Source organism: Rousettus aegyptiacus, unplaced genomic scaffold (assembly GCF_014176215.1).
Source record: "Rousettus aegyptiacus isolate mRouAeg1 unplaced genomic scaffold, mRouAeg1.p scaffold_m13_p_5, whole genome shotgun sequence".
Taxonomy (NCBI): Eukaryota; Metazoa; Chordata; class Mammalia; order Chiroptera; family Pteropodidae; genus Rousettus; species Rousettus aegyptiacus.
In genome coordinates this window covers 35,366,719-35,378,885 of record NW_023416308.1, presented here as the reverse complement: position 1 = coordinate 35,378,885, position 12,167 = coordinate 35,366,719, and positions in this window count along the sequence as shown.

Below are 12,167 nucleotides of genomic sequence, written 5' to 3'. Positions count from 1 at the left end.
TGGAGACCAATACCTAGAGGCGAGTAGGGAGCCAGGATGAGCCATACTTGGAGTCCTAAAGAAGCTGGCCTTCTGGTTTTAGACCATTCCTAGGAGCTTGGTCTCTGGCACATGTTGGAAGGGAAAGTGGGATTCTGAGTTAAAAGCCCAGACAGGCGGTCCTGCGGGCCCTCCCTGAATGAAGATTCTTGCTCCACAGTGTTACCACCAAGGAAAAAGTGAATGTGCTCTATGGACAGTGACCATCCCCTTAGAGCCCTGTTAAGCAAATGAGGGAGGATCATCTGAGAAAGGCAGAGAGCAGGGTGGCAGTCGTGGTAAGGTGGTAAGTTCTTTACTTTTTGCCCAAAGACTGGCCAGAGGGCCCCTAGAGAGCCTTCTCTGAAGGTGTCTATTCCACGGGGAGCAAAGACCTTTTGGGGGATGACTGGCTCAGAGGCCAGCAGGCTGGGATCCCTTCTTCATACCCACTCCTCCCAGTAGCCAGCTCCTTTCCATTTTACAGTGCTCCTAGGACCCTCAGCCCTGAAAGAGCCTCCATGGGTAAGAAGAGTCAACAAGTAATAGAACCACACCAGCTGTCTTTCACACTAGGCTGTGAGCCCTCGTATCTTATTCCCAGCATTTAGCCCTGGTTGGGCACAGAGTGGGTGCTCAATAAAGGTTAAACCAAATTGAATTTATCAAAGTGAGAGTCAAGAGACCTTGCAGGTGGTGTGGCCCAACCTCCCCAAAACGAGGCTTTTTTTTCCAAGCACCCCAGCTGCCCCTGGTGATGGGCTACTCACTATCTCTCCAGTTAAGTTCTATCATCAATAAAGAAGTTACTTATTCAGACAAAATTTCCCTCCACTAAGTTTCACCCATTGGTCTAGGTAGTTCCCTGAGAAGCTACACAGTCCTTCAGATATCTGGAGATGGTTACTCCTGGCCAAACCTCTTTTTCATATGCTTATCTCTCCATTCTAGTTCTCAGGTACTTAACAACACACCTGTTAGGAGCCTGGACTTAGGAGTCAGGCAAACATGGGTTCAAGTCTTGGCTCAGTTGACTGGTAGCTGTGGAAAAACATTAGCACAATTACCAGTACAGAGCAAGCTCTCAAACCCACATAAAAAATCCTGGTTATCTGTGGACTTTGGGCAGTCATAATGTATCAATAGAGGTTCATTGATTGTAACAAATGTACCACTCTGGTGTGGAATTTTGGTAGGAGGGGAGACTGTGTATACATGAGGCAATGAGTATATGGGAAATATCTGTATGTTGCACCCAATTTTGCTGTGAACCTAAAAATGCTTTAAAAAATAGTCTTTTTTTACACTTCTTTATTAATGTATCTGGGATCTCAGAAGAACCCTGACACAGAGAATGAGTTCCTTAGCCCCAGGAAGGACACCAATGGTCATGAAAGAAAAAACCTTTAACATTTGTTCTTGAGAAGGATTTGAAGTAGAGAAAACTTGCTTTCTTTATTTAAGCATTAATACTAGTCTTTTCTTTAGCCTTCTAAGTGTAGGGCAAAAAAAAAAAATCAATTTCAAGAATAACTCTGATTTCCACTGATAAAAAGGATATCTTAACATAATAATAATATAAAAAATCCCATTTAGGAAAACAGCCTTCCTTTGTAAATAAATTGCCCATCCTAGATTATGAAACATCATTGGTGGCCAAAGGGAAGTTATACTAGACTTGTAGACCCACAAAAGACTTCAGAGTTCACTTACTTTCACATTCTGCCCCACACCAGAACCCTGACTACTTCATCCCTGACATTTGTCATCTACTGTCTCCTTGAATAGCTTTACCAGTGGAGAACTCCTCATTCATACGCCAGTCTTTTTCATTGTTGACACCTCTGGTTACTAAGAAGGTCATTGTTCTATTAAAATTCAATTACCAGTTTAAAAATATATATATAGTCTTTGTTTAAATCCCATTTATTCCAGCTATTCTGAAAAACAAAAACAAAAACATTACCATCTCCCTTTCATTCTAAGGGCCGGGGATAAAACACTGTTCCCTGGAACTGATCTGACTATCAGAGGATGGGAAAGTGAAAGGGTAGGGGATTATCTGCATGTCCTCCCTGAATCTGGCCTACTTCTTCTTACACTGTGGGCACAGCAAACCCAGCTTACCTCATGGTAGAGACATGGAACATAGAGGGGTTCAATCCTGGTAGTTAAATTTCTGGGTGGTGGATGGATGAATGAGTCTTTTTCATGAGTGCTACCTCTAAGCAAATTTCTCTTGCCGTATCTCTTTTTCCCCTAAATATGATGGTTTTCATGTATCTCTGCTATATTTTCTTTTAATCATTGGGGTCCTTTTAGATGCTGATTCTATCATTAGTTTAATTCACAACACACGTTTATTGAAGACCTGATAAAAGGAAAGGGCCAGGGCTTCAGGGTCGAACCGACCTTGCTTCAATCTCTGGTTCTACTACTTACAAGCTGTGTAGACCTCAATCAAGTTGCTTGCTATTCTTGGGCTTTATTTCTCAATGTTAGACTACTGGGATGAATAAAGATAGTTGTGCATAGAGAAAGTTATTTGTAAAGCAGATAATAGTGGTACCTACCACAGAGGGCTGCTGTAAGGATTAAAGGAAAATTATCCTTTTGTAAAGTACTTAACAATACCTGGAACACAGTGAGCACTCAGTCATGTTAAGCTAGGATAGTATTACTATAATTTTCATCACTGTCTCTCTGCCCTAAGCAGAAAACTGCAGCAGCCAAATGGTACCTGTCATGGAAATAACATCAGGTATTGGGGCTGAGGTAGCAGGTCTTCAGATCTCCTTGGCAGACCTGACAGTGATGAAACACTATGCCCCATCTATCTACGGCAATTGATACTGAGACCAGGTGCCTGTAGTGATAGTGGCCAAGGGCAACTTCCAAAAGAGTCTGGCTTGCTTCAGAAATGGGAGGGCTGGGGGTTTGGGGGCAACAGCCAGACAGGCTGTTTTCCCCTCATCACTGATGAAAACCCCTCATGCTGCCCATCTCTGCAGAGAAGTGAAGGATCTGCCCTGCTAACAAAGATCCAAGCCCCATATGAGCTGAGCAGAGAAAAAGTCTCCACTGGGGAAACCATAGTGGGAGTGAACTCCCCATGTCTCTTCTGACAGCCCACTTAAGGAGTGGTGGGGCCAAAGAGGAGGCCAGACCCCCAGAAAAGGCTGTGTCTGCTATCTATCTCCAGGACTTTCCTTCGGAGAGGTTCACGCTAAGATTTTGAGGTTCGATCAATGAAAAGTGTAAGTCTCTTACATATAGCTGTTTCAGGACACCCCAAGCCCACATGGGAACTGGGCCCCCAGCTGGTTTGGTCCTCTGGGAAAAGAGCACACAGGCCTCCCTGACTGGGAAGTCTTGCCCTCTAACAGCTGCTGCTTCCTCTTGGGTGTTTTCTGCCATCACCTCCCAGCGATCAGGTTTTCCTTTCCAAAGCCTGGGCCCTTCTGTGTCACACTCAACACCCTATTCTTTTGCCCCTACAGCACAACACATGTAGATCCCAAGCAAGATGTTTACCTACTAATTTTAGAATTACAGATCATTAGAACCTCAAAGATCATTTGCTCCAACCCTCAAATGGGGAAACAGTCCCAAGAAGGCTAACAACAGCAAAAATTTCTTATATATTTCTTATATTTATATGATTTTGGAAATTACAAGTGGCCCAAGATCTTTTAATAATAGCAAAGACTTACAATATCATTTACTAAGTGTCAGGCACTGTTCAAAGTACTTTATGATATTCAGTCTTCATCCCAAGACCCAGGAAAAGGAAGTAATGAAGAGAGTTACCCAAAGTCACAGCATTAACTGGTAGGGATTCAAACCCAGGTAGTCTGGCCTCAAAGGCCATGCCGCCAACCACTGTACTACCCTGCCCACCACCTGCAACCCCAGAGATCCTAAAGTGCAGAGCCATGTCCTGGCAATAGGGTGGGAGGAGAGCCATGAAAAGAGGCTGCACCAGCCAAGCTCATGAGGGAATCCTGAGCCTGGTACATGTTTCAATACCTACAAAGCAGCAAGTGTCTCTGCAAGTTCCATATCAGAGCTTGTGGGAACTACGTTCAGTACCAGGTGGAGTCACCAAAGGCAGGCAGTGCTCGTGGGAAAAGACTTTTCTAGAAAAGATGATATCAGAGATGACTTTGTAAAACAGAAGTGATCTGGAAAAGTCATAGAATACCCAGCACTGGTGAGGACCTCCAAGCAAATGTCTGTGGCAGATATCAACTAGACTAAGCCAGGGCCTGGGGCTTCAGGAAGGGAACCTTGGTGCCCAGAATCCTCACAGCCAGGTGGGGAGGTAAGCAGGAGTCAGGTCTTTCAAGTCCCATTTAGCTGATGATTAAACAGAGGTTCAGGGATATTAAATGTCATACCCGAAGTCACACAGGTGGTGAGAAATAAACTCATAACTTGGACCCAAGCCTTCTGCCTTCAAGCCAAATACTCTTTACACTGTACCAAACCTCCTATGAAAAAGAAACAAAATGCCACCATGGCTCGCAGTTTTGTAATGGCTTGTAACTTATAACTTCGAATCTTAAAGCACAGACTAGACATGTGCAAACCTTGGTGGGTGGGCCCAGTTTTGGAATCATACAGGTCTCGGTCAGTCACCGAATCTCTCTCTTATTAGTGTCCTGATTTGCGGGAAGGACTGTAAAATGGAGATGATAATGCCTACTTCAAGGGCTGCATGCAGTCAGGGGTAAGTGAGATGTGATGTGCAAGGCTTGTGCACAGGAAATTCCATCTCTACACTGGCCGCCCCAGACCAATTCCCCCTAAATGCCCACCCTAAATTCAAACCAGACCTCTTCCAGCATTTCTCCCAAGAAGGACCTAGAGTTCAGGTATTCCCATTTCTCTTCTTGAGAATGTTTTCCCCTCAACTTGAGAGGGGCAAACTAATCAAATCATCTGAGGTTTCCCATGGTGCTACTCCTAGAACTTACCAGAACTAAACTGCCCGCTCCTCCTCACCTTCCTAAATGTGTCCAAAGCCTGAAGTCCTCTATATTTCTTGAGATTTCTGCACCCCCCACCCCAGAGCTTTGGCACTTGTTCCTGACCTGCCCCAATGCACCCTATCTTAAAACCAGAGCTCCTCCAGAGGAAGCTGGATTTGCTCTTTCTACCTTGTCAAGGCCCAAAGAAATGCCATTGAATTCAATTGCATTCTAACATAAACATTTTATATTCTAAATCCTTCTCATTTCAATTACTCCAGGTTACTATAAATATATACTTGATTTGTCAGGCTTTCTACAAGGAGAGGCCATGGCCCCTGCCCAGGATGGACAGATATCAACACTCATCACTCCCAAAGAGATAGCCCCTCAGCTTCAGGCCCTTGCTTTAGGAAGTCTAGCTTTTTAGGTCTCTTTCCCTGCCCAGCCCCTCCTGGAAGCCTCAATAGTCTGTCCTGCTAATGTGTCCATGTAGGAGGGTAATACTTCCACTCAATCTGCTGAGGCCCCATTAACTCCAGAATCACCTCTGACTACCTCCTAATTACCCTGCAAATGTGAGCCAACCTGGAAGAGATAAGATGGTGGGGATGGTCTCCCACCCTAGATTGAGTAAGAAAAGGACCAACGTACTGAAATAGGAGCAGCTCTGCCCAGGGGGCTCAGACGTAAATCCCAGCAAGCGTAGTTACTACCTCTCGATGACTTTGGAAAAGCTACTTCTCTCTTGTGCCTCAGTTTTCTCATCTGTAAAAAAGTGATATTAATACGTGCTCTGCCTACTTGGTAGGATTTTACCAAAGACTGAGAAAGCAAGCAAAAGCCCTTTGTTAACCCTAACGTTCTGTGTCAGTGTAAAGGATCATCATTATATAATGACCTTTCAAGGTCATTCCCTACCAAGAATACTTCAAGGCTCTGCTAGGATATCTCTAATAACAGGAACCTCACTTCTTTCCAGGGCAGCCCAAGTTTTCTGCTGACAGTGCCAACCTTTAAAGATTTATAGCAAGTTTGTGGCTGAATGGTAATTACATTAGAAGAACTAAGTTCTCCATGAACTCAGCCTCTCCTGTGTTTTTACATTTCCTGGTCTTATTTGCCTATTAATGTTCCTTTTGAAAAATATGCATCTTGTTCCAGATGAAATAAAACAGAAGAATGACTTGTCTCTATGGGTAGTGACTGTCACAGCAAGAAGTTCAGGCTGGCAAGGGTAGGGTGGAGCTGGAGAATTGAGAACCCCTCAGAATCAGAGCTTGTTGAGAGGGAGGCCAGTAGCAAAAAAGCCTGATAGAACTATAAGTACAGCCCCTCCCCCCAGGTTACCCCTCAAACCATGCAGGAGAAGTCCCGGGGCTTGTGGGGTGGATGAGGGTTTCCTTGGCCACTGCCATGACTAGAAGAGAGTGATGGGCCCCTATAATAGGGAGCAGACCTCAGGAGACAGGCTGTTTTTGAGATTTGGGGCAGTGTGTATGTTGGGGTATGGAGAGGGATAGGTAGACTACTACTTCCTCCTCCCACCCACCACTTACACCCAAACAGCTCCAGATCATCCTGGGTGGGTGCAGCCTGCTCTCAAATCCACTGGCTATTGCAGCCTTCTGTCCAACTCCCTAGGGTTTGTCTCAATTGGACTTGACCCCACTTCTTTCTGCTCCACATGTAGTGCTGATACCCCCATGTGAAGCAGGGTCAGATTTGACTGCTTTAATGCCATTGTAGTTCATACTGCCTTCATATCCCCAACCTTGCACCCCAGCCCCAGAAAGGTAGGCTATGGGTATAAGAGCCCCAACCAGGTTAGAAGAGAGAGGAGGCTCCTTCAGGGCCACAAGACCCATTGGCATTCCCTCCTGCAGGGGACAACAGGCTCCATCATTGTGGGGAGTCCTTGCACAGTGCCTGGCAATTGAGAGTGGGAAGGTTACTGGAGAAACCTGGCTGAGATGTCAGGAGACACTGACCCCAGCCTGTGAGGTTTGGTTTCTGCAGGGACAGAGTCTGGGGCCTCTTGCTCTGCCCAGCTTTCCCGCTGGGTCCTGGACAGTGGCTCCAGGGGCAGCCGTGAGGGTGATGAAGGAGGACCCTACTGTGCTGGAAAAATCTGGAGCTGTACACATGCTGCTGGCCCCACCACCACTATCCAGGCAAAGAGAAATCGCCCCGCCCCCACCAATGCTGTACTTTACTGTTAGAATACTAATAATACCAGTACTAATAATAGTACTAATGTTAAAGTGCTGCTGCTGCTGCTGCTGCTGCTTCTGCTGCTGCTGCTGCCTGCTCAGATTTGGTCCTTCTTTCCTACTTCAAAGCAGTACTTTGTGAGAAGGAGATGGGGAAGAATAATTTAGGAGCTGGCAGGGTGAGGAAAGAGGGCACCCGGAAGGGTTGAGTGGGAGTGCCCGGCCCACAGTGGGTATGACAGATAAATGGCTTCCCTGTGCCCCTCAGCCCTCTCCACCTGGCTAGACAATATCCTCGCTCATCTCCTTCCCTCAGAGAAGCCTGGGGGTCAAATCCCTGCCTGGCAGGGTCCCCAACAGGGAGATAGTCCCTCTCCCCTCAGGAATGTGTGAAATCCCAGTAACTCCCTCCAGCTGGGCCTGATCTTGGATGGGGCTGGAGAACAAACTGTAGCAAGGGGTGGACTTCTGGGAAAGCCAGGCTCCATCCTGTTCCTTTTTCCTCCTAATGACAACTCAAAGTGTGAAGGTCTGGGTGAGAGGGGCTTGGAAGCCTGGGGACATTGGGGAGAGTCCTAGATGATGGAATGCTTTGTGCAAAGTGGGAAGTGACTGCCATCAACCCTCCCAGAGTGTCTCTCTCTCTCTCTCTTTCTCTCTCTCTGTCTCTCTGTGTGTCTCTGTCTCTGTCTCTCTGTCTCTCTCTCTCTCTGTCTCTGTGTGTGTGTGTGTGTGTGTGTCTCTCTCTCTCTCTCTCTCTCTCTCTCTCTCTCACACACACACACACACACGTATACACACGGATGTCTGACCCCTGACCCTGATACTGAGGCCTGTGCAGACCTAGACAAGTTGAGGTTTGTGGACTGTGAACAGCAAAGGTCTAAGGAGAGCTGAGGGCAGGGATCAGATAGGCTAACAGGCAGGATTAAAGCAGAGGTCCCAGCCCCAGATGCCTGACATTTGCCTAAGGAGCAGACATTTCCCCCCTATACTAGAACCAACACTTACTAAGCACTGACTAGGCGCTGGTGCTATGTTAAGCACTCTAACGTTTGTTACCTCATTTACACCTAATGCAAACCTTGTTGTTATTCCAATTTTATATATGAGGAAGGACTCTGAGGCCTAGAGGGGTTGAATGACTTTCCCAAGATTATAGAGCTAAATAAGTGGCAAATTCTAGAGTGAGCTTGCCTGTCTTTCTCTGCAGATGAACTGAGAGATGGAGGCAGCAGGGAGCATGAAAAGGGATCCAGGTGGGATCCTCATGGAGGCCACTCAGTGCTCTACACTAAGGATCTTGATGCCTTCTATCTTCTGTGAGCTGTGACCCTGAGCATTTTACTAACCTTCTCTGAGTCCCCAGTCACCCATCTGTTAACAGAACAAAGGGGTGGTAGCATCAAATGAGGTAACTTAAGTAAAAACACATGTAAGATATAATTGATATCACATTAATATGGCCACAGGTGTAATTTGGCCCAGAGTGCTAGCTTAGGTGAACGAGCTTAGCTTCCAGGGAGGGGAGAAGCACCAACATAATCATCATCGTCAATATCATCACCGCCATCAATAAGCATTTACTGAGTAACTAATATAAAAAATAGTAACCATTTATTACATATTGAGTATGTGCCAGGTACCATGCTAAGCACTTTTCATAATTTACATCTGCTCCAGAAAATTAAATGAAAGTCAGGGCAAGGAAGAAAAGAGGGTAGGCTGTAGAGCCCAGAACCTCCATCCTCCATCCAGGAGGCCTGAAAACAATGATTGCAAAGTGACCTCCACCTGAGTTTAGAACCAGAGCAAATTCTGTGACCAAAGAGAAAAGGCTTTTTGCACTAATATTAATACAGCAGGGCAGATATAAGGCTGAAGTGTAACCCAGGTCAGGGCAGAGTTGTTGACCAGGAACCCACCCCAGAGAAGAAGCAGGTGAAGGCTCCCAGCAGCTTCAGTCCCTAGGGTCAGTCTTCCTAGCCCTGTAGCAAGGGAAGGAGAAAGCAATGGCCTGCCCAAGTGTGAGTCATGTTGGCTGGGTAGTCCCTGGCTGGCTGCATCCAGCTGAGTAAAGGGCTCTGTGTCTCCTTAAGTTCCAGGCTCTGGATATGTTCCCTTGCCACCCAGGGTCGGAGGAAAGTGCCTGAAAGAGTTCCCTCTTGTTGGACTGAGCTGGGGAGGAGAGGGGTGTGTCCAACTCCTAGACAAGGAGAGAAGAGATTGCCACACCCCCAAGTATGATGGTGCATCATCTACCCTGCTGGGAGTCCTGGGAAGAGAGAATTGAAATGAGAGAGAGACAGACAGACAGACAGAGAGCGAGCACGCGAGCTGGAGCAAGCCCTGACACACAATCAAATGCTTGCAAGAAAATGCGTGGGCCGAACCAGGGGCACATGCTGGGCCTTGGAGGGCAGGCTGGGAGTTTAATCTTTATGCTGTGGCCAGAGGGCTAGGGGGACACCACTGGTGGTCCACAAGCACAGAGGGTCATGATAAAAGCCACTGCCCTTCACTGTCCCCAGCTCCAACTCCAGCGTTGCTCTGGCCTATGCACTCAGGAGCTCCCTATCACTTGTAGATCAGGTCCTGGGTACTCACAACTGTGCTTAGATATAACAATGAGATTAAAACAGGTCTTGAGAGCCCTACCTCCATCTGGCTCTTAGAGATATAGGGAACCCAGTGAAACTGCTGGACTCTACCTTCCAGAAGGAGGAGAATTTGCCCAGAGCACCCCTACTCAAATCCTTTCTGTCTGCTTCTGGCCAACAAGAAGAGGTCAGTCCTGCATACCTGGGCTGGAAAAATAGCCAGGTGGACTCTGACTCACTGGATGGGCTCTGGCCAGTGAAATCATCCCCTCTCCCAGCCAGTCCTCCCTCCAAGCATCAATGCCAAGTCCAGACACCCAGCCTCCTCTGAGCTCCTGGTCCCCCAGAAACACCTGTTCTGCCTGCACCACGTGAGACAAGCAAGGGGTAGACCAATCCAGGATGGTTTCATGGGCAGAAGAGTCAAGTGCTGCCCCTAGAAACTGTGGAAGAGACAGCCACAGGAGAGCTCTAGTCAGTCCAGCTCCTGAGAAAGCAGTGTCTCTGTCCCCAGGCAAGGGCCACAGGAGAGAGGGTGTTCAATTACTTATGAATAAAATCTAAACCTCTATCTCCCCTGCACCCCCACTCCCCAGCCATATCCAATACCTGGAATTTCCCTCATGCACCCTGCAACACTCCTCATTCTACCTGCAATGCTCTTCTCCCTTTATTCTCTTGATGAACTACTATTATGTTTTCAAATAGGCCCTTTTCTGTGAAGCCATGAATCCCCAGAGCTAATCTCTATACTCTCTTCTCTCTACTCATCCTGGGCCTTGGACAGACTTCTGTCTAGGCATGAGTCACAAAATGGGTACTTACTTTTGTACATATCTCACTCCCCCATTAACAAGGGGGCAAGACCTGGCATAGTGCCTGGCACACAGTAGGTGCTCAGAATATGTTTATTGAACTGAGTGGGGGACAACAGCTAGAGCAAGAACATGTTGTAAAGCAGGATGTCTGGGTTCACTTTCTGCCACAGACCTAAGGCTGGGTTTCAGGACAAAAGAGGTCCAGCGGAGAGTGGGGGTCGGTGACAGGGAACGGCAGACTGAGATTGTTGGCTATCTGAATGGGATCCAGGTTCTCGCACTCCCCACCATGTGGTCTCGGTGCAGCTGGCAGGTGTGTTTCAAGGACAAGCCAAGAAGTCCCTGACTGTGTCCCTGGCCTGCAACACCCCCACCCCACTGCCAAGACTGGAACCCAAATCTGTTTACCTCCTAACTGGAGATTTTACTTCCTCAGTCTGAGGAACAGGAAAACAGACTTGTTGTTCCCATGTGACAGATAAGAGCCCTGAGGCTTAGGAGATGTCACTGCTATGACCCTAGAGACAGATAGGAGGGAGCTAGTCAGAGGCCATCCTTGAGGCCTGAGCCAGAACAGATGGGAGTTCCTGGGACCCAGAGAGGCCAAACCCTGCTGACACAGTAAGGAAAAGAGAGACTTCAGAAACTGACCTGGATCCAATTCCAGCTGTGCTGTTCCTGGCTGTGGGACTCTAAACAGCTGGTTTTACCTCTCTGAGCCTTCTCAGCAGAATAAGACCAACATGACCAAGCTCAACCCAGCAGCCAGCCTGGCTCATAGGAGGTGCTCTCTGGAGGCCCCTTGCCCCTTCACACACTGATGTCCAGCTCTCCCAGCCCTGGCTAGGTCTGGCTGCCTGCAGGTGACCAGTCCTATCCTAAAGCCTGTGGAGCTGGGGCCAAGGGAACAGATTCGTCCCGGTGTAACCAGAGAGTGTCTGGGGGCTCAATGCCAGAGCTCCAGCTGGGGCCAGCACTTGGCCCCTTCCTTACAGCTGTCAAGGGGAGGCTGAGACAAAGCAACCAGTGATGGGGTGGGGCGTAGGTAGGGATGTGCCTGAGAAGGGTGAAAGGAGATGGTGGCTCTATGTCATATGAGGGACTGAGACTAAGAAGAAGACCCCACAGCCTGACTGGGGAACATCACAAAGATGCACATTCCATTGCCCACTGTGCCACTCACCGTTACAAACTGTAAGTACTTGAGGCTGCTGCACATGACAGGCAGTGGAAAGCACTGATCACTTACTCCACAATGAGCAGGCCCCAGGTCCTGAAGGGCCTCAAACCTTCTGAGCTTAGATACTTTACTGAGGACCACAAGAATCTCTTGGAAGATTTTAAGCAGGGATATGGTCTGATCAGATTTGTTTTCAAAAAGATCACTCAGGCTTAAGGGTGGAGAACAGCTTGGAGGAGATAAGACTTGGGGAAGAGAGTATAGTTAGGCTGTTCCAGCAGTTCAGGTGGTGCTAGTGGGTTGGACTAGAGTGGTGGCAATGGAGACAGAGAGGAGCAGCCATACCTGAGAACTGTCCAGGAGGC